The following is a 23,717-nucleotide window of genomic DNA, read 5'->3' as shown; positions in this document are numbered from 1 at the left end:
CACATGATGATTTCTTCATTCACAGACTCGGTTTGTCGCGGCCAGCTGGGGGGTGTCGGCGGGGTCCTTGGGTCCGAACTGGTTCTGGCTCCGGACCGTTAGTGCTGCTGGGAGCGCACCGTAATCCACCACGCCAGACCGCGCACTCTTTTGTTATATTTATCACATCACTGTTATGTTTATTAAACTCTGTTATCCTTTGTACCGTGCTCTGCTTATTTTATACTGGGTCCTTCAAACGCTGGTCGGTTCTCCGGGCTGCGTCCGACACATAACAATTTTAGCTGTCAGTTTCCACTGTGAGGAGAACAGTCAGGAAATGGAAGACCGCAGAAGTACTAGTTATGACCCAAAGTGGCAGGCCAAGAAATATCTCAGATAAGCTGAAGCGAAGGATGGTGAGAACAGTCATAGTCAACCCACAGATCTGCTCCAAAGACGTACAACATGATCTTGCTGCAGATAGTGCCTCTGCAGCACTTTGCACAAAGAGATGCTGTAATGCAGAGGAATCCTTTTCTGCATACATGCCACAAACAGAGTCACTTGAGGTATGCTAAAGCACATTTGGACAAGCCAGCTTCATTTTGGAATAAGGTGCTGTGGACTGATGAAACTAAAATTGAGTTATTTGGACATAACCAGGGGCAATATGCATGGCTGAAAATGAACACAGCATTCCAAGAAAAACACTTCCTACCAACAGTAAAATTTGGAGGTGGTTCAGTTCCATCATGCTGTGGGGCTGTGTGGCCAGTCCAGGTACTGGGAATCTTGTTAAAGTTGAGGGTCACATGGATCCCAGTCAATATCAGAAAATTCTTGAGAACAATGTTCAAGAGTCAGTGACAAAGTTGAAGTTGCGTCAGGGCTGGATCTTTCAACAAGACAACGACCCTAAACATTGCTCAAAATCTACTAAAGCATTCATGCAGAGGAACAAATACAACATTCTGGAATGGCCATCTCAGTCCCGAAACATGAATATTATTGAAAATCTGTGGTGTGATTTTAAGCGGGCTGTCCATGCTAAGAAACCAACAAACCTGAGATGTTACATAAAATACCTTTAACCAAAATCCAGACTCTCATTGGAAGCTATAGGAAGCATTTAGAGGCTGTTATTTCTGCAAAAGGAGGATTGACTAAATATTTGTTTTTTTTTTTCTGTAGGAGTGCCCAAATTTATGCACCTGCCTAATTTTATTAAAAAAAAATATTGCACACTTTCTGTAAATCCTATAAACTTAATTTCACTTCTCAAATATCACTGTGTTCATCTGCTATATGATATATTTAACTGAAATTGCTGATCCAAACAACCAATGATTTATAAAGAAAAATCATGGAAATCATCAGGGGAGCACAAACTTTTGCATACACTGTAAATTCTTGGCACTGTATAAATAAATTAAATAGAATATATGAGCTCTCAGATGCCCTGCTTTATAAATATTGGCATCGGTAATTGAAAAATCACGAGTTGACCACTAGTTTTGAGTGCAGCCACAGACTGAACCAGGTGATTATACGGAAGAACACCTTTTTTTGTAAGCAAGGGGCATCACTAGCATTACTTGCTTTGGAAATTAAAACCTGCGCAGTCACGTTGAGAGCATTGTGTTTAATCTTTGCAACCATGGCAACACAGTTCTCACAGTATGTCGAACTGTGCCTTTAAATTGGGCAGCAGGTGTTGGATTATGTTTGCTGAAGCGTCCCTTCAGTCTTAATTAAATGGAGTGCATAATATCATGGTCAGTGCCTCACTGCTTTGTTGTTACCAGCTTTATAAGCCCTCTGAATTCTGTTATTATCAGAGCAAACCTGTCATTCTTTGCTTAAATTCTGCTTCCTTTTCTTACTGTACATTACAGTTAATGACATGCCTTGCCTGTTTTCTAAAGCATGTTTAGGGCCTTATCTTACACCCTGTGCAGAGCTGTGTACAGTGCGTGACAACTGTCATTGTTAGTTTCCCCTCTGACACAGTGGTTATTTTCCTGGTTATTTTCCTGCAAGTAATGAGACCAACTTTTCAAATACTTTTGCCAAGATGCATAATTTTGAAATAGGTCTGTAATTATTCCCATTTGAAGGTTCACCTACTTTGAGCAGTGCAACGATAAAAGCAGATTTCAAAAACTGAGGGAGCTTCTTCGTGATTAGTCTCAAATTAACAATACAAGTTAGAGGCTCAACAATCAGATGTGCAGCCAACTTGGAAAAAAAAAAAAATTGGATCCAGACCATCAAGACCAGCCAGTTTCTTTTGGAAATGAACATCTTCAGCGCCCTACAGTCCTTGGAAACATGCACAGGTTTAAAATGAAATGAACAATTAACAGAAGGACATCTTACACCAGCAGATTCATGAGTTAAAGCTGGTTTTTAATCAATGATGAGGGAATCATACAAGTGTCCTGCTTTAATGAAATGTTCATTAAAGTATTTTAACATGGCACATTTATCAGTCAGATTTGTAGAATCTTTGACCAAGAAATTGGGCGGAGTCATAGCATTAGAAGCAGATCTCACAACCTTCCAAAACGTCTTGGGATTTTTTAAATTTTCTGTGATTTTAGATGAATAATATTCAGATTTAGCCTTCTTAATTAAAAAGTTGCATTTGTTGCGGAGCTGATGAAATCTTATCCAATCTCCCTGTTTTAGTTTTTCATGCCTTGGACCAGGTATGGTCCCTTTCTTTTAAATGTTTTCCAATTTTGGTGGAAAACCAGGGATTATTCTGCCCTTTATTCCAAATTTAGTAATGGAGCATGTTTATTACAGCCCCAATTCCAATGAAGTTGGGACATTGTATAAAATGTAAATAAAAACAGAATACAATGATTTGCAAATCCTCTTCAACCTATATTCAATTGAATACACCACAAAGACAAGATATTCACTGTTCAAACTGATAAACTTTATTGTTTTTGTGTAAATATTTGCTCATTTTGAAATGGATGCCTACAGCACGTTTCAAAAAAGCTGGGATAGTGCTATGTTTACCACTGTTACATCACCTTTCCTTCTAATAACACTCAATAAGTGTTTGGGAACTGAGGACACAAATTGTTGAAGCTTTGTAGGTGGAATTCTTTCCCATTCTTGCTTGATGTACGACTTCAGTTGTTCAACAGTCCAGGGTCTCCGTTCTTGTATTTTGCGTTTCATACTGTGCCACACATTTTCAATGGGCGACAGGTCTGGACTGCAGGCAGGCCAGTCTAGTACCCACACTCTTTTACTACGAAGCCACATTGTTGTAACATGTGCAGAATGTGGCTTGGCATTGTCTTGCTGAAATAAGCAGGGACGTCCCTGAACAAGACGTTGCTTGGATGGCAGCATGTGTTGCTCCAAAACCTGGCTGTACCTTTCAGCATTGATGGTGCCATCACAGATGTGTACAGTAGTGTTCAGAATAATAGTAGTGCTATGTGACTAAAAAGATTAATCCAGGTTTTGAGTATATTTCTTATTGTTACATGGGAAACAAGGTACCAGTAGATTCAGTAGATTCTCACAAATCCAACAAGACCAAGCATTCATGATATGCACACTCTTAAGGCTATGAAATCCTGTGAATCACTAAACTAGCATTTAGTTGTATAACCACAGTTTTTCATGATTTCTTCACATCTGCGAGGCATTAATTTTGTTGGTTTGGAACCAAGATTTTGCTCATTTACTAGTGTGCTTGGGGTCACTGTCTTGTTGAAACACCCATTTCAAGGGCATGTCCTCTTCAGCATAAGGCAACATGACCTCTTCAAGTATTTTGACATATCCAAACTGGTAAATGATACCTGGTATCTGATATATAGACCCAACACCATAGTAGGAGAAACATGACCGTATCATGATGCTTGCACCACCATGTTTCACTGTCTTCACTGTGAACTGTGGCTTGAATTCAGAGTTTGGGGGTCGTCTCACAAACTGTCTGTGGCCCTTGGACCCACAAAGAACAATTTTACTCTCATCAGTCCACAAAATATTCCTCCATTTCTCTTTAAGCCAGTTGATGTGTTCTTTGGAAAACTGTAACCTCTTTTGCACGTCTTTTATTTAACAGAGGGACTTTGTGGGGGATTCTTGCAAATAAATTAGCTTCACACAGGCATCTTCTAACTGTCACAGCACTTACAGGTAACTCCAGACTGTCGTTGATCATCCTGGAGCTGATCAGTGGGTGAGCCTTTGCCATTCTGGTTATTCTTCTATCCATTTTGATGGTTGTTTTCCATTTTCTTCCATGCATCTCTGGTTTTTTTGTCCATTTTAAAGCATTGGAGATCACTGTAGATGAACAGCCTATAATTTTTGCACCTGCGTATAAGTTTTCTCCTCTCCAATCACCTTTTATTCAAACTACGCTGTTCTTCTGAACAGTGTCTTGAATGTCCCATTTTCCTCAGGCTTTCAAAGAGAAAAGCATGTTCAACAGGTGCTGGCTTCATCCTTACAAAGGGGACACCTGATTCACACCTGTTTGTTCCACAAAACTGCTGAACTCACTGACTGAATGCTACACTGCTATTATAGTCAACACCCCCTTTTCTACTTTTTTTTACTAACAGCCCAATTTCATAGCCTTAAGAGTGTGCATATCATGAATTCTTGGTCTTGTTGGATTTGTGAGAATCTACTGAATCTACTGGTACCTTGTTTCCCATGGAACAATAAGAAATATACTCAAAACCTGGATTAATCTTTTTAGTCACATAGCACTACTATTATTCTAAACACTACTGTAAGTTGCCCATGCCATGGGCACTAAGACACCCCCATACCATCACAGATGCTGGCTTATGAACTTTGTGCTGGTAACAATCTGGATGGTTGTTTATTGTTTATTTATTTGGATCCCCATTAGCTTCAGCTATTCTTCCTGGGGTCCACACAAATCAACAAACACCATCCATCCATCCATCCATCCATCCATCCATCCATCCATCCATCCATCCATCCATCCATCCATCCATCCATCCATCCATCCATCCATCCATTTTCTTCTGCTTTATCCGGAGTCGGGTCACGGGGGCAGCAGCTCAAGCAAAGCCGCCCAGACCTCCCGATCCACACACACCTCCCCCAGCTCATCCGGGGGAACCCCAAGGCATTCCCAAGCCAGCCGTGACCGAGCTCCTCACCCTATCTCTAAGGGAGCGCCCAGCCACCTTGCGGAGGAAACTCATCTCAGCCACTTGTACTCGCAATCTCATTCTTTCGGTCATGAGCCAAATCTCATGACCATATGTGAGGATCGGAACGTAGATCGATCGGTAAATCGAGAGCTTTGCCCCCCTACTCAGCTCTCTCTTCACCACGATTGGTCTGATACATCACTGCAGATGCTGCACCGATCCATCTATCGACCTCACTCTCCATCCATCCCTCACTCGTGAACAAGACCCCGAGATACTTAAACTCCTCCACTTGAGGCAAGGACCCTCCACCAACCTGAAGAGGGCAAAGCACCTTTTTCCGGTCGAGAACCATGGCCTCAGATTTGGAGGTGCTGATCCTCATCCTGGATGCTTCCCACTCAGCTGCAAACCACCCCAGTGCACGCTGAAGGTCCTGATTTGAAGAAGCCAACAGCACCACATCATCCGCAAACAGCAGAGACGATATTCTGTGGTTCCCAAACCAGACCCCCTCTACACCCTGGCTGTGCCTAGAAATTCTATCCATAAAAATAATGAACAGAACTGGTGACAAAGGGCAGCCCTGGCAGAGGCCAACGTGCACTGGAAACAGGTTTGACTTACTACCGGCAATGCGAACCAAGCTCCTGCTGCGGTCGTACAGGGACTGGATAGCCCTTAGCAAAGGACCCCGGACCCCATACTCCTGGAGCACTCCCCACAGGGTGCCCCGAGGGACACGGTTGAACACCTTCTCCAGATCCACAAAACACATGTGGACTGGTTGGGCGAACTCCCATGAACCCTCGAGCACCCGATGGAGCATGTAGAGCTGGTCCAGTGTGGACCAGCAAACCTGGTCCGTGACCAGGACGAAAACCACACTGCTCCTCCTGAATCCGAGGTTCGACCATCGGTAAAATTCTCCTCTCCAGTACTCTGGAATAGACCTTACCGGGGAGGCTGAGGAGTGTGATCCCCCTATAGTTGGAACACACCCTCTGGTCCCCCTTCTTAAACAGAGGGACCACCACCCCGGTCTGCCAATCCAGAGGCACTGTCCCCGATCGCCACACGATGTCGCAGAGGCGTGTCAGCCAAGACAGTCCCACAACATCCAGAGACTTAAGGTACTCAGGACAGATTTCATCCACCCCAGGAGCCCTGCCACCGAGGAGCTTTCTCACCACCTCAGTGACTTCAGCCCAGGTAATGGACAAGTCCGCCTCTGAGTCCCCAGTCTCTGCTTCCTCTTCGGAAGACGTGATGATAGGATTGAGGAGATCCTCGAAGTATTCCTTCCACCGCCCGACAACATCCTCAGTCAGGGTCAACAGCTACCCACCCGCACCGTAAACAGTGCTGGTGGAGAGCTGCTTCCACCTCCTGAGGCGTCAGACGGTTTGTCAGAATCTGTTCGAGGCCGACCGATAGTCCTCCTCCATGGCCTCCCCGAACTCCTCCCAGACCCGAGTTTTTGCCTCTGCGACCGCATGGGCTGCGGCACGCTTGGCTTGCTGGTACCTGTCAGCTGCCTCCAGGGTCCCACCTACCAACAAAGATAAGTAGGACTCCTTCAACTTGATGGCATCCCTTACTTCCGGCGTCCACCAACGGGTTCGGGGATTGCCACCGGAACAGGCACCAGAGACCTTGCAACTGCAGCTACGAGCGGCCGCATCGACAATGGTGGTGGAGAACATGGTCCACTCGGTCTCCATGTCTCCAACCTCCCCCGGGATCTGGGAGAAGCTCTCCCGGAGGTGGGAGTTGAAGACCTCACTGACAGAGGGTTCCGCCAGTCATTCCCAGCAGACCCTCACGATACGTTTGGGCCTGCCAGGTCTGATCGGCTTCCACCCCTCCCAGCGGATCCAACTCACCACCAGGTGGTGATCGGTCGACAGCTCTGCCCCTATCTTCACTCGAGTGTCCGAGACACGTGGCCAAAGGTCAGATGATACGACTACAAAGTCGATCATTGACCTCCGGCTCAGGGTGTCCTGGTGCCACGTGCACTTATGGACACCCTTGTGCTCAAACATGGTGTTCATGATGGACAAACTGTGACTAGCACAGAAGTCCAACAACTGAACACCACTCGTGTTCAGATCGGGGAGACCGTGCTTCCCGATCACCCCCCTCCAGGTCTCACTGTCACCGCCCACGTGGGCATTGAAATCCCCCAAGAGAACAACGGCGTCCCCAGTCAGAGTGCTATCTAGTACCCCTCCCAGAGACTCCAAGAAGGTCGGGTACTCTGCACTGCCACTCGGCCCGTAGGCCGAGACAACGGTGAGAGACCTGTCCCCGACCCGAACACGTAGGGACGCGACCCTCTCGTTCACTGGAGTGAACTCCAACACATGGCGACTGAGCTGGGGAGCAATAAGCAATGCGACCCCAGCTCTCCGCCTCTCCCCATGGGCAACGCCAGAAAAATGAAGCATCCAGCCCCTCTCCAGGAGTTGGGTACCAGAGCCCAAGCTGTGCGTGGAGGTGAGCCCAACTATCTCTAGTCGGTATCTCTCAACCTCCCGCACAAGCTCAGGCTCCTTCCCCCCCAGCGACGTGACATTCCACGTCCCAACAGCCAGGGGCTGTGAGCATGGACCGGGCCGCCGGGCCACCCACCCTGGACCGCCACCCAATCCTCTCTGCACCCGACCCCCATGGCCCCCTCTGCAGGTGATGAACCCACAGGAGGGCAGGTCCATGTCGCTTTTTCAGGCTGAGCCCGGCCGGGCCCCATGGGCTAAGGCCTGACCACCAGGCGTTCACGCGCGAGCCCCAACCCCAGGCCTGGCTCCAGGGTGGGGCCCCGGCTCCGCCATACCGGGCGACGTCTCGGTCCTTGATTTTTTACTGGTCATGGAGCTTCTGAACTGCCATTAGTCTGACCCGTCACCTAGGACCTGTTTGCCTTGGGAGACCCTACAAGGGGCACAAAGCCCCCGGCAACATAGCTCCTAGGATCATCCGGGTACGTAAACTCCCCCACCACGATAAGGTGGCAGCTAGAGGGGGAGATCCTTATGTTGGCGTAGCAGTTAAAGCATGTGCTTTGAAACTCCTTCACCGCAGGTTCGAGACTCGGCTGATCAACAAACACAATATACAGAAATCAAATATGCCTTCAAAAATATATAAAATGAGAAACAATAAAAAAGAGAAAAAAAACAAAACCAAAACAATCAAGGTCCAATCAAATTAATCTTCACATCTTGTCAATTCATATATACAAAAAACTTATCCATAAATGGTCAAAAGTTAAACCCAGATTGCTTATTAAGTCCACAAATGTTGTTTTGAGAAGTATTGTTCTTAAACTGTTAGAATACTTTTTCACTCAGTTGTTCACAAAGTGGTGATCCGCGCCCCATCTCTGCTTGTGAACAGCTGAGCCTTTTGGGGATGCTCCTTTTATACCCAATCATGACACTCACAATTAGTGTCCTCAGTTCCCAAACGCTTATTGAGTGTTGTTAGAAGGAAAGGTGATGTAACACAGTGGTAAACATACCACTGTCCCAGCTTTATTGAAACATGTTGCAGGCATCCATTTCAAAATGAGCAAATATTTGCACAAAAACAATAAAGTTTAACAGTTTGAACATTAAATATCTTGTCTTTGTGGTGTATTCAATTGAATATATGTTAAAGAGGATTTGCAAATCATTGTATTCTGTGTTTATTTACATTTCACACAACATCCCAAGTTCATTTGAATTGGGGATGTAATTAGCTTCAAGAATTCATCATAATATAAAAAAAAAAAATGCCAGGCCAACTCAATATCAGCAAAGAGAGAAATTCGGTTCCACTCAAAAAATAGATCATACAAGAAAGTCTGTTCATAAACAATGCTTAAAATCCCTTTTAAATAAAATGTGTGGTTTAATTTTGGGGAGTTTGATATTCCTGGCTACTGCAATTGCACAATGGTCATGCAAATCGTTCCTAAAGACCCCAACATCAGAACACTTGTGGGGGCATTTATTATTATTAAATCGAGGAGCAATAATCTAGAGGTGAGATGTTGGGCCGAGTTAGACTGCCCCCATCACACAAAGCAAGAATGTGCAGGAACCAGGCTGACACGGCAAAAATGGCCATAATCTGGACACAGTTGGGAGGGATAGAGGCGTCGTCAGCCATGTCAGAACACAGCCAGACTGGTATGTGCACACCTTCAGGATGCAGCCCAAACATATTTAGACAACAGTCAGATGACACAGACTGCTGTCAGACGTCGTCGACATTGGAGCTGTCATCCACTCACTCACTCACCCACACAATCACATCTTTGCTCATCCTCACATTCTCAGCACCCAATGACCTCACATCATGAGTAGGCAGGTGTGTGCGTGCATAGAACATGTGATCAACCAGCATACGAGTGTGTGGCCAGATGAAATGGTCACTCAGTTGTGTGTGTGTGTGCATTCATAATGGCTGAACGAGCCTCTGCACGAGCACACGTAGGGCACATGTGCGCGTGTGCATGCGTAGGTGAGCAACCACAAAGTGTGTAGCCCGATGAAATGGTCACTCAGCTGTGTGTGTGTGTGTGTGTGTGTGTGTTCATAATGGCTGAAAGAGCCGCTACACATGCACATGGGGGTGCACGCTCAAATGCATGTGTAGAACAGGTGATGAAACCGGCGTGCAATTGTGTGGCTGAAATGTTTGCTCAGCTGCATGTATGTGTGTTCATAATGGCTGAAGGAGCCACTCCACGTACACACATGGGGCGCACGTGCACGCGAGAACCCTGGAGCTGTCAATCCAGAGTGCACACACAAAAAGGCTGACAACTGTCAGTGATCGCCTGCTGTTGTACAGTCCACCGAAAAATGCCTTTAGGTGTTTGATCAGTATATACTTGCATTGCTTGATTTTATTCATCCTGCTGGACTTTATAACTGCTGCTGATCTGTGCTGGTAGTGTGCCAACTTTCCCCATGCATGCAGCATTCTTCAGATGCAGCCAGCAAACTTTTTTCTTTCTTTTTGTAACTTTTTTTTTGCAAATCCACTATTTTCTTTTTCCTTTACTTGTGGCCATTTTAGCGTACTTGATACGCATCTCCACACAACTGCAGCTGAATTACTGTGCGGTACGGCGCTTCACATGGGATTTATTTATGCAGAGGTGGATGATGCAGTTGTGAGGCAATCATTGTTGCCAGCACAGGGTGCAGCCGGGTGAAAGGGACTTCACCACATGATGTGGTCCCTTGCTGCTGTCTGCGCTGCTCTGTGAAACACTTCGGGGGTACCGGAGGTCATTGCATGTTTATTTATGTTGTCATGGGCTGCGGAAACAGTTCCACATCATACCTGCTACAGAGTTAGGAGGTGAACATGTAATAATACCTGTGTTATAGCGGTATCATGCTGTTTAGCTGCGTTGTGGAGTGCTGCACCGAGCCTCCTGACGCGCACGACACACTGACGCTGCGCAGCGCACGTGTAACAGCTATGACTTGCACAATATTTCACATAAATTTCTTGCCTATGGGAGGGAATGGAAGCGTATCTGTACTGTAAGGACATGATGGAAATAACATGGATATAACAACACATTCAGATCTGCAGCTGCATGCGCTGGGCGATGTTGACCTGCAGTGGCACACGGTGCTTTCGGTTTGATTACGTACTGTTTGTTCACATACACTGCACATGATGAATGCGTGCCACATACATGTTATTACATATCAACATTTCCTTTGCCCTCCCTGGCCGGTGTCCATTGGAGGTGTACTTACGTGGCACAGCATGCCTGCAGGCTTTTCCATGACTAATCCATCTAAGAGCTCAATCAACCACGATCAGATCGTTTCAGATGCTGTTATGACACTGTCAGAATATGTAGATTGTGATCAGATGGTGCATAAAGTGCACATAGCCTGCGTGAGATGGACATCCCATCTCGATCGTGTCAAGAATGTTTTGAACTATGCAATACACTTGGGATAGCCAAGCGAAGGGGACCAAATATGTAGACTGCCCTAAGACTGCTGTCCGTCCCTCTTCAGGCCGCACCTCAACACTTCCCGACTGTGGCCGGATGTGTCATTCTGACACAAGTTGGCCTCATTCGGCCTGTGTGTGATGGGGGTTTAAGATCCAGTGAGTCACAGAATTTTGAATCTGAAGACAACCTATCAAGGTTTAGGTTCCCCACTAGTACTAGCTCACCAGGGTTTGGCCTGAAGTGCAATTATTTAAAGAACTTAGCACCACGCAGCAGGCTGAGGGGGACCTGTAACAGCCCATAAATGTGAGGGACTGTCTCTGTTGTTTTTCAAGTTTCAATGCCAGAAATTCAAACTGCTTGCTAATAGATACAGAGGGCAGTCACATTAAACTTTTTTATATAAATGGCTACACCTCTGCCTTTCATGGGATGATCTCAACTGAAAACATTGCAACTGTTAATAGCAATATCATAATCCAAGACTGATTTACTTAACCAAGTCTCGGACAACACAAGGTTATCAGGTTCCATTGTTTGTGCCCAAATTCGTACTAAATCAATTTTAGGAAGCAGGCTCCTGCCATTTAAATGTAAGATGCCAAGGCCTGATCTGGCTCTGAAACTTTTAGGGGTGTCAATATGTTTCAGAGAGAGCGAGGGACCTGGATTAGGATGAACATTGCCAGACAATAAGAGAAGAAGAAGAAGAATAAAACATTTTATCTTTACATTAAAAACTGAGCCTTTGTTATTGATAATGGATATTTTCAGGTCAATGAGTGAATTTTCTGTGAGTATAAAACTGCCCTGCATGACAGATATATAAGTACAAGAAAGAAGGTTCACTCAATTTAATCCCGTCAGATAGCAGGACAATAGTTGATGTGAAACCACTTCATCAACAGCCGATAATGACCAAGTACAAGTCCCTGAACTGGAGAAATCCAAAGGTGGATGGGGGATGTGCCTATGCATGCCACCACCACAGCTCAACAGTACACACCTCTGCAAAACACTTTTGAATACAAGAGTTAATTCAAGAAATCGAATCATTGCAACTGTCTGTATAATATAAGAAAAGAAAAGAAATTAACAACACAAAGACATTTGGAGCACAGCTAACAGCTGTGTTAACTGTGTTTCAGACCATCCCTGGTAACCAGTGGCCAACAGTGTTCCTACACTAATAATACAATAACATGCTTACCGCACGACAACTTATGTTATTTGTAGTACATTGGTCCTGTTATGTGTCGGACGCAGCTCGGAGAACCGACCAGCGTTTGAAGGACCCAGTATGAAATAAGCAGAGCACGGTTCAAAGGCTAACTGAATTTAATACATAACAGTGATAATAACAAAAAGGTGCGGCCTGGCGTGGTGCGCTCCCAGCAGCGCTAACGGTCCGGAGCCAGAAGCTGTTTCGGACCCAAGGACCCCGCCGACACCCCCCAGGTGGCCGCAACAACCGAGTCTGTGAAAGAAGGAACCATTATGTGAGTCCACACTCTACACACAGAACACTTAAAGGTGTACAAACAGCAAACACTTCCTGGCTTGATTACTGATCAGCTTCCCAACCTGCAGGCATGGAACATCCAGTTCACAAAACTCCACCGCAGTGGAAGCTGATACATGACTAACAAACAGCTCAATACAATAAGGTGTGAGGGACACCACATTTACTGACTGTATAACTGTTAGTCACAAAATCTAACGTACCTCAGGAAGTGTGCTGACGAGCGTGAGACCTCACCCCCTCCTCTTTCACAGACTGTGCATCAAACCTGGACGTTCTCAGCATCCGCTGTTGATGAGATGGCTCCCAAGACGACGATCTCACCCGTCTGGTCACAAGGTCGAGTCTCTGGCAAATACACACTGTGCACTCCAGTCTTAAATGCCAACATGTTCCAATCCATCCAGATGCACCACAGCTGTGAGTCCTGACGAGTCGCAGGTGATCAGGGTGAGGTCCTGACAGCCTCAGCAACACAGCCACTCAGTCCCAAACGCAAGCCACCTGTGAGGAAACCAAAAGACAAACAAACCGGCAGCCAGGCCCCCCCAGCCATATAACAGTACCCCACCCTCACGGGAAGCCTCCCGGCGACCACACACACCTGGCCCAGGAGAAACACCCCCCTCCAGGGACCATGGCTGGAAACCGCGTCTGCGTTCATCCTCCAACAGACTGGTTGAACTGGCTGCATCTTTGCCCTTGTTTCTGACAGTCTTAGCACAGGTGTGGCCAGGAGTTCCTACACCTGTGCGGTCAGCCTTTAACCAAACATGTGTGATTAGTCATAAAACAAAACAACCAAAACACCCCCCCCCCTCCCCAGGGGACCGTCCCATCAAACCCCAGGGAAGGGGAGAAAGGAAAAACAACCCAACCCAAGCCTACAAACAAAAATACTAAAACACCCCCCCCCCAGAGGACTGTTCCATCAAACCCTAGGGAAGGGGGGAAAAGAAAAACAACCCAAATTTGAGCTCACAAACAAAAATGCCAAAATACCCCCCCTCCTCCCCCCCAAACGACACGTAGGGACCAACACCCCCCAGAGGGCCACCCGCCAGCTCCAGGAGTAATAACCACGGCCGAGGTCCCTCTGGGATCCAACGTCACCCACTGGGACTACCAGCGCCCCCCAGAGGACCACTCGTCAACCCCAGGAGACGCCTCCCCTCATGACTAATGGACCCAGCCCCGGCCGTCCACGGCTAGATGGACCCAACGCCCTTTCCCCCCCAGAGGACACCACAGTCAAACCCTGAGGGCGGAAACTGGGGGGGGGGAAACAAAAAAAATACCCCAAACCCCCCCCTCCCCTCCCGGGTGCAGAGGCCACCTGGGAAACGCCCAGCACAACCTAACTGCACCCCTCCAGCAATGCCGACACTACGGCACACCCGGCTGGAGTCAGAGGAGAAGAGAGGGCATAACAAAAAACAAAAAGAAAAAAACCCAAGTACCAACCCCATCACCCCCCCAGGGGACCGTTCCATCCAACCCTGGGGATGTGAAACAAAAAAAAACAAAAGAAAAAACAAACAGACCAACACACAGTTGTTTGGGTCCCTGTTTTTTTTTTTTTTTGCAAAGGCTACAGGGTCACACCCCCAGACAAATAGTGGACAACAAAAAATAAAAGCCCACACAAAAACCAACTCAAAAAACACCCACACAAAATGAACTAACACAAAACAAATCAGGGAGTTATACCGTCAAGCTCAACCAAATGGAACACACCTGTTCCTACTCAAAAGCTTGACGGTAACGTGATTCAGTCACCACAAGGGGGAACCAGAGTGCTAAAAATGAAAAAACCCCTTTGGCGACAGAAAAAAACAAACGAGCTGCTTTTGTGTGCGCAGCTGAGTGCAACACACAACCAAAATGTGCTCAACTAAATAACGCCGGAGCTGATACAACAGACGCAGTAGTTACCTTTGTCCGGGGAAACGGGGCTACGACTGTAACACAGGAAGCCCAGCGACCCGTGCTAACAGAGCTCCGCCGTGCGCGTGAACCCATTACAAACGCACTCTTGCAGCTCCCGTTTACACCTCTTATCCGGTCGGAGTGTGACGCGAAGCCGTCGCCAGTCACACTCCACCACGACCCACGGATAAGGCACAACACAGGAACACGGCTGCAAGAGAGCACAAATCAGTATCCAGTAATGGGTCTCAAACACGCACCTTCCGGGCGGAGAGCCCCGCAACTGATCCGGATAACCACTGAACGTCTGCTGCCACCTTCCCGGCGCGTTACCGTCTCTGCTACCGCTGGGTCCGTGATGTTTGGCCAGAGACTACTGTTATGTGTCGGACGCAGCTCGGAGAACTGACCAGCGTTTGAAGGACCCAGTATGAAATAAGCAGAGCACGGTTCAAAGGCTAACTGAATTTAATACATAACAGTGATAATAACAAAAAGGTGCGGCCTGGCGTGGTGCGCTCCCAGCAGCGCTAACGGTCCGGAGCCAGAAGCTGTTTCGGACCCAAGGACCCCGCCGACACCCCCCAGGTGGCCGCAACAACCGAGTCTGTGAAAGAAGGAACCATTATGTGAGTCCACACTCTACACACAGAACACTTAAAGGTGTACAAACAGCAAACACTTCCTGGCTTGATTACTGATCAGCTTCCCAACCTGCAGGCATGGAACATCCAGTTCACAAAACTCCACCGCAGTGGAAGCTGATACATGACTAACAAACAGCTCAATACAATAAGGTGTGAGGGACACCACATTTACTGACTGTATAACTGTTAGTCACAAAATCTAACGTACCTCAGGAAGTGTGCTGACGAGCGTGAGACCTCACCCCCCTCCTCTTTCACAGACTGTGCATCAAACCTGGACGTTCTCAGCATCCGCTGTTGATGAGATGGCTCCCAAGACGACGATCTCACCCGTCTGGTCACAAGGTCGAGTCTCTGGCAAATACACACTGTGCACTCCAGTCTTAAATGCCAACATGTTCCAATCCATCCAGATGCACCACAGCTGTGAGTCCTGACGAGTCGCAGGTGATCAGGGTGAGGTCCTGACAGCCTCAGCAACACAGCCACTCAGTCCCAAACGCAAGCCACCTGTGAGGAAACCAAAAGACAAACAAACCGGCAGCCAGGCCCCCCCAGCCATATAACAGGTCCCTCGTTTATTGCGGGAGTTACGTTCTAAAAATAACCCGCGATAAGCGAAATCCGCGAAGTAGTCAGCGCTATTTTTTGCAATTATTATCGATGTTTTAAGGCTGTAAAACCCCTCACTACACACTTTATACACTTTTCTCAAACAGGCATTAACATTGTCTCACTTTTCTCTCCTGTGTAAACACTCTCTTTTTTCTTCTGGGCAAGAAGACACACGCAAAACACAATGCGCGTGCACTCCCTTCGCTCACTGCCTCCGGAGGTACGGATGCGGGACCTGCAAAGAATCCAGGTGGCCACGGAGCTCTGCGGCTGCGGTCAACATCCGCATCAAAACAGGGAGCGTAGTCTCTGGACCTCTTGCCAGATTTGGCGCAGCTCCGCACAGCAGACAGGAGGGCGGTGTGAGTGGCCCGCTGAGGTAGTGAGAGCAATCGCGGTGATGCCGACCGGTGCCGCGACCTGATAAGGACGCAGAACACAATGCGCTGTTAAAAAATAAAGCATGCAAAATTGCACTAAAAAAATCTGTGAAACTGCGAGGCAGTGAAAGGTGAACCCCATTATTGCGAGGGACCACTGTATTATCACTTACTGAGATACACAACACGTGGAATCACATTAACAATATTTATTGTCATTTTAAAATGCACTACACCCAGCAAACACGTACATAAAAAGTTCACTTTAGGCTCACTTTAACTTTTGTCGTGTTGGCTGGTACCGCGCTGCTCTCCAAATTCGGCAGGGCATCCTCATCAGCTTTGGCTGCTGTTCACTGTTGGACTATCCATGATAAAATCATCTGTAATATCCATATTGGGACCAACACACACTTCTCGCCTTTTCATGTTATCGTCTGCGGACAGTTCTTGGGTTGGGCATGCTATGACGTCATCACTTTATGCACAGTGGGCGGGTACTGGGATACCCGACTGTTACTGCGGGCAGGTATGGACAGGTAGTGTAAATGTAAATCTATGCTACCGGCCCAGCAATGCCTCAGTAAGTGATAATAATGGCCGGTATACACCAGCGGCTGGTAGGCCAGCATGCTCCAGTAGCTAAAGATTTAAACGAGCTCCAGAGTTAAATGGGCTCCAGTGGCTACCAGGCTCTGGGAGTCATCAAGCTAGGGACCTCCAATGTCCAGCAAGCTCATTAACCCCCGCAGCTAGCAGGGAGGTGGGTTCCAGCGACAAGTGAGCTAGCATGCCTCGGCAGCAAGTGAGCCAGCAGGCCTCCTCCTGGCAACCAGCTGTGGAATAGAAATGATGAAAGTAGATGAGCTTAAATACTTGAGGTCAATTGTCCAAAGTAATGGACAGTGTGGTAGAGAGGTGAAGAAGAGAGTGCAGGCAGGGTGGAGTGGGTGGAGAAAGGTGGCTGGAGTGATTTGTGACCAAAGAATATCTGCAAGAGTGAAGGGGAAAGTCTACAAGACAGTAGTGAGACCAATTATGTTCAATGGCTTAGAGACAGTGGTGCTAAGAAAAAGACAGGAGGCAAAGCTGGAGGTGGCAGAGCTGAAGACGTTGCGATTCTCTATGAAAGTGACGAGAATGGACAGGATTAGAAATGAACATATCAGAGAGGACAGCTCAGTTGGGACCGTCTGGAGACAACGTCAGGGAGGTGAGATTGGAATGGTTTGGGCATGTGCGGAGGAGGGACCCAGGGTATATAGGGAGAAGGATGCTGAGGATGGAACCACCAGGCAGCAGGAGAGGCCAAAGAGGAGGTTTATGGATGTGTTGACGGAGGACATGCAGGTGGTTGGTGTGACAGAGGATGACACAGAGGACAGAGTGAGATGGAAACAGCAGCCTCTCCTAATGTAAGCATTTCAGATCTTCATAAAATATTCAAACATAAAGGCAAAGAGCACACATTGATGAAAAACTGTCAAAACAATGACAAGGAGTATATCAGTGGCTTTAGAAAAGCATATTTCTATGCACAAGTGAGCAAAACAGCGTGCATTGGTTGGACCAAGTGACTGGCAAGTGCCAGCAGCTTTCTTAGAATGATCTTTTGGGGGCATCTTAGAATATTCACTTTTCAACCAGTCGTGTTTGGTCATACTTTCACCATGGGCACTTGCACGTAGGATTCTTATATGAGCATAACCTGCAAAGCTTTTATACCAGCACACTGTTCTTTACAAATTCTCAAATAAATAAATAAATAAAGCAGTAATGGCAAACAATGGGAGTGAAAATAAATGATTGTGGATAGAAAACATAAGCAACACATGTCTGGAGGATCACTGCCAAGCTTTTCTCTTGAAAGAGTGCATGTAAAAATTGGTCAAATCAGTATTTTGAAACTGCATCAGAACATTTATCACAGTCATAGTTTGCAATACAAATCAGCAAATGTGAACTGTTTGCATATATTTTCTGAAAGGTGGAAAATTAGCGCAGATGAACATTTAACCACCAGCACAGTTTGCAGCATTGTCTGGCCCTTCAAATGATGACAGCTTTGTACTTCAGTCCTCTCAGGATATTATGTTTATCTTAAATATCAACCATAAGCAGCACAGATATGTAAGCATTGAGTGCTTTCAGCACCTGTGTCCCATTCTTCATGGACAGCTGGATTTACATTAGGAAGGGCAACTGGCGTAAACTATGCCAGATCAACATGCAGAGACATTCTGGATTTGCTGTGGTGACCCAAAGGGAAAATCGGAGAAGCCAAAAGGAAATGGTTGAACTGAAAGTCTTTGTTGGCTCCTGGTATTGCCACTCACTTGGCCCCCTTCGAGTCATAAAATGTAGGAGGCAGGCATTGGCCCATGTGAAATTTTCATAGTATGACAACCTTAGGCTAAAATTCCATTCCATTCCATTATTGCACACATTTTTTCTTCCTCTCTGTCTTCCTCCCTCCCAGTGTCTCCACAAATTCACATTTTGTGGCTTTTGTGGAAACCATTTTTATGTATTTCTTTACATTGATTATTATTCAGTAGCAGAGGTAATCACTGAAACTTGTTGGAATTTTCAAAGCATACTGCTTCAAAGAGAATATGTCATGTTGGACTCATTGTGTTGGACTTTGAACACTGAAGCTCGAACAGTTTGAGGTTACTCACTATATCAGAAAGAAATAATTGTTCACTGGTCAGTCAGAGAAGTCAAAAGTGTTGTGCATTTTCTTTTGAATTCTAACCTAAATGAGTGTCAGCCAGAAAACAAACAAAAAGAACTCACAATATTAGCTTATCAATACATCCCGTTATCCAGTTTGTTAGCTAGCCTAAGTACTGGGTTTATGTCAGAAATATACCCAATGCAGCCTCTGACCTAGTTGATTTCAAAATAAAACTAACTTACCCTCTTTCACCCATGCACTGCAGTCCTGAACTTGTCTTTACATTGCCTGGGGGACCTGTATGGGAGAATGAAAATGTCCAAGTCAGATGGGCAAGACATTGAACCAGTTTTGACCTGTAATCTTCCTGGTACAAAATACGAGTATATCCAACCTGGTCTCACGGCAAGTCGCGCTTCAGCAGCATGAAATATACATTAATCTATATTGGTTCATGATATTGTGACAAAAAGCACCTCATTTTTGTCACGGCAGCAAGAATTCATTGTAATTCATTACGTGATGGCTGCACAAAATTAAAAGTGAAGCAGTGGGGTCGGGGTGGTTATGGTTAGGGTGGGGGGAAGGAGTAAGTTTAGGTTATGGTTAAGGTTAGGTTTGGGGGTGGGAGTAGGGTTAGGAATAGAGAGTTAAACCTCTGGGGCTGACGCCGTCGTATACGACGGCTAAGACCAAGCTTTACTAAATTATAAATAACTTTTGAATGATATGAGATAGAAACTTACTTTTTTTGCTGAAAAATTAACTCCACGGACTTTCGAGCCAGCCGTTGGCCATCTTTGTACTCTTCATAGAAGCTGTGTGATGACGTGCGCAATGTGAGTGTCCAATCGGAATTGGTTCACCGTCACATGGTTTTCCAAAATCCAATCGTAGGGCAGATTTACCTCACGTGAAAAGCCAAAGATCATTTTCAGGAGTGATGTGTTACTAGTTGGCCTGTTTGAATAGCCCCCTGGGTGCTCCAATGAGTAATACTATTAGTACATACTCAGTGTGCCCTGCGCCATTACGCACAGCAATCAGTGAAAGCAGGAGCACATGGAAAGCCTCTGATGACAATCTCACGTGCTCAAACAAAGAGTGTGTAACTATCAGTATTGCTCCACTAGTTTGCATGTGAATGTTACTGGATAACTCTGTTGCTTTCTCAGCGTAAAGCACTGTTTACCATATAAATGGACAACAAAACGCATAGACCATTTTGTATATATTGTTCAAAATGTGCATTTGTGTTTATTGTTTAAACCTTTTTGTTGTACAGCCGTTCACACAAGACCTCAAATGACCTTTATAAAGTGTCAAAACAGTTGTTTATTATAATTTACTGTGTGTTATGAATAAATGTGTGTGGAAAATTATTTTTCATTTTATTTTTCCTTGCCTATTTTTGATTTTAAACCTTTATTACACTTATAAAACACAACAAAAACATATATATTCTGAAAGCACAGGTTGTCCTGAAAAAAAGAGACATAAAACTTGATTGTGGGATGCAGGGAGAGCTGTTAACAGCAATAATAAAACATTTATGCCAGGCGAGTGAACTGTCCAAAAAATGCCCTCGGACCCCAGAGGGTTAAGAAAAGCTCCGTCACAAAAATTTTACTCATTTCGTCATGGGAGCATGAAAAAAAAGTGAGACTGGGCTGGTATTTCCCAATTGGCCCATTACGTGGCTTACGTGGCTGTGATTGGAGAAATTATGCACAGTGCAAACTTTGCATTTTGTATCACCAGTTATCCATCTTCATGATGAAGTGGTATAGAGGAGGATTTTCTTAAAAAGAAGATCTGAAAGTTTAGCTACAAATTGCCAGAAGGTACATCTGAGATGCAAGCCTAGATTTAATCGGTTTTGGTGAAAGAAAATCCTTCTCAGCTCTACTCCACTATGAAGCTAAGAGTTGTGATGCAAAATTAGAGATTAGCTTTTGTTTACATTGCATTTTTTTCAAATATTAAACTACATAATCTTACATACACTTTGCTTTCTTGGCATCATTTGCCACACCACCTTTCTTAGCACACTGGTGTAGCTTCTGAAATTAGTAGCTCTATGTGCTGACATTATTTAGAAGCAAAAAATTTAGTCTATTTTTGAGTCAAAACTCATTTAGAATAGAATTGTGACCCAGTGAATCACAATCAAATTGATTCATGAGGCACTGAAACATTCATGCCTCTAATAGCCATATCGGTCATCTGCACTTGATTTTTTTTTTTTTTTTTTTTGGCCAATATTTCTCCAAAGGATCAATTACTGTATAAAGCACAAGATAATGTCCATTTTTTTGTAATATTGATAAAATATATTTATGTGTACACGTACCTCCAAGCTTTATCATCTTGTCTATATGTACTGGACTATTTGTTTCTTTGGATGCAAATTCCCTCTGGTAAGGTATTTTCTCTCAACTATGAACTTTGTGTTCTGGCCTTTATTATGAAAATGATGTGCAACCACATAATTTTCCTCATAAACAAAAAGACTTTTCATTTATTCAGATAGCCTGAGTTGACCTCTGAATGCTCCCAGTTGTAGTGTGTGTTCAGTACCTGTGTTAGAATCATTGAGAATGATGATTTTACTGTATGATGTGAATCATGTTTGTCCACACTGAATTCTCTCAGCATAACACCTCACACATGTTAAGTTGTGAGGTGGTTGGTCAAGTAGAGTACACTGAAACTTTTATCTCCAACAAACTTTCTTATTCCCCACAGGATTTTTTAAAATTTATATCTGTCCAGCCAAAGTGAGCATTCCAGACAGAGACATCACAAATATCCGACAGACAGGAACACAGAGTTGGACGGGAATCATCTTTTTTTTAAATTTCATGGATGCTGGAAAGGAAATTATGCTTTTCTGTTCTGTATTTCTTCGTCTTTCCTTGCATGTGCTTCATTTCACTAGTGGCCCATGATGGCCCCAGAATTTCTTTAGGATAATAAAAAAAAAGTGTTGGGAGGATCATGGGCCCAGCTGGGTCAGGGCTGTGAAATGAAAATTGTGAAATCCGAGGAAAATTCTTAGGGGGTCTGCGGTGCACAGCCCCCCAGGAGCCGGGGTCTTGGGCCCTGTGGGGCCCCAGAAACCAAATTAAATTTTCATCTACTGATACATTTTCAACATCTCCTGGAAGAACAAATCTCAAAATTAGTGCATATTTAAATGATCCTAGATTCAACCTTTCATTTGAACCGTCAATGATCATGTTGAAATAACAGAATATGACGTGGAAGTAGGACCTGGTATGATTTTCCTTTTAATTGTAAACCAAATTATGCATTAACTCAGAACATTTAAATTCATGAAGACTGTTAAACCATGTCAAAAACCACAGCTAAAGCTTGGAGAATATTTTAAAAATCATGGTAAATTATCAATAACATACCTTATATTAAAAAAGCCACACATTCTTGTGTAAATTCCTGTAAATCCACTCAAAGCCACAGTGTCTTTTTTCCCATGAAAAACGTCTACATTAATAAAAACTAATTTACATTGTTGTGTAAATTCATGTAGCCTAAATTCATTCAAAGCCACAATGTCTTTTTTTTTTTCAATGAAAGAAAGTCTAGATTAATGAAAGAAAAAAAGGCACATAATCTTTTCTGAAATCCTGTTTGAACAGCACAATGTTTATTTTCCAGAGAGAGAAAAAAATTCTTACCAGTTCGCTTTTCCCGTTTATCTTTCAGGTGTGTTCATGAAACCAGCAACAATTCCACGGATTCATGTCCTTATCACACTTTTTCTCGCCATCTTCGCTCTGTCTGATGTCGCTCTGTGACACAGACATGCTGCAAAATTCTTCTTTTAAAAACTTGAAAGTTCTAAAAGTTTGCGATGTCCACATGCTAAGTTTAGCTAAGCTGCGCACAGGAGCCCCACTGTGTCACCGCAGCAACCAACTGTCGTAACAGCCAGGCTTTGAGTGGCATTTATTCTCCTCGAAACTCCACGGATCCGAGGAGTATCTGTATCTGTAACACACAGATCAGTGTCCGCAAACTTGCAGAATGTCATTAAAAAAAAAAGAACGCTTTGCGATAAGCATTTTAAAAACTCAGTAACGATCACGAATAAAGAGTACAACACTAACCCCCCCCCATGATGAAATCCGTGGAATCCCGCGGATCCGCTGAGTTTTCACAGCCCTGCTGGGTGATCTGTATGTAGTGTACAGACTAATGTGCATGTCACAGGTGCATTTGGGGCGTGTCCAACTACACTTTGCTGTTTACAGTGTCAGTTCAGTTCGTTTCACAGGAACCTGAGTGCGGTTGAAGTGTTCACATATGCACAAAAGATGGAGAGTCATCAATCTGAGTTTGTTTTGAGGGCTGAAAAGGTCCAATTGTGAAAACTCCCAAAGCCACATCTGTCAAAAAATCCCTTGTGAAGAGGGGAAAAATATGGATAAGTTGCGCCTGAGTATAAATCAAAGCAGTGCTAATTTGAGAACATATTTAGTCAGAGAATGGAATGAAATGTCACTTTCTTATAGTTTAATTTATTCATCTTAATTGTTTTAATATCGATTTTGGCGTAACTTGGTCAGTGGCAGTGACCACAAAGAAAGGTGTACCGAGTGGTTACTTTATCAGAACATTTTAAAGAGAAGAGAATAGTGTAATTACAGAGCCTGGAAAGGCACATTATTCCTCCACAGGAGCACACACAGCAGTGGAGGAAGTGTCACCTCCTCCAAGATCTCCACCTAGTGGTATGAAAAAGTTGCTGCTTCTATCATCACCATTACAATGCTCTTCCC

General features: G+C 44.9%; 1 protein-coding gene and 1 long non-coding RNA gene across 2 annotated transcripts in view; one reads left to right on the top strand and one right to left on the bottom strand.

Moving 5' to 3' along the window:
- The window catches only part of kcnh2b (potassium voltage-gated channel, subfamily H (eag-related), member 2b), a 1,340,040-nt gene that overhangs the window by 627,858 nt on the left and 688,465 nt on the right, over positions 1-23,717 (top strand). The window lies entirely within an intron of this gene.
- Positions 16,501-23,312, bottom strand: LOC117512228. Its single transcript, XR_004561255.1, has 3 exons — positions 23,217-23,312; positions 22,394-22,398; positions 16,501-16,512 (listed from the first exon to the last, which is right to left on the bottom strand). It is a non-coding gene; the product is annotated as an uncharacterized LOC117512228 (long non-coding RNA).

The sequence above is a fragment of the Thalassophryne amazonica genome, chromosome 1 (assembly GCF_902500255.1).
Source record: "Thalassophryne amazonica chromosome 1, fThaAma1.1, whole genome shotgun sequence".
Taxonomy (NCBI): Eukaryota; Metazoa; Chordata; class Actinopteri; order Batrachoidiformes; family Batrachoididae; genus Thalassophryne; species Thalassophryne amazonica.
Note: the sequence above shows the minus strand (reverse complement) of the source record. Positions and strands in the feature narration are given on the sequence as shown.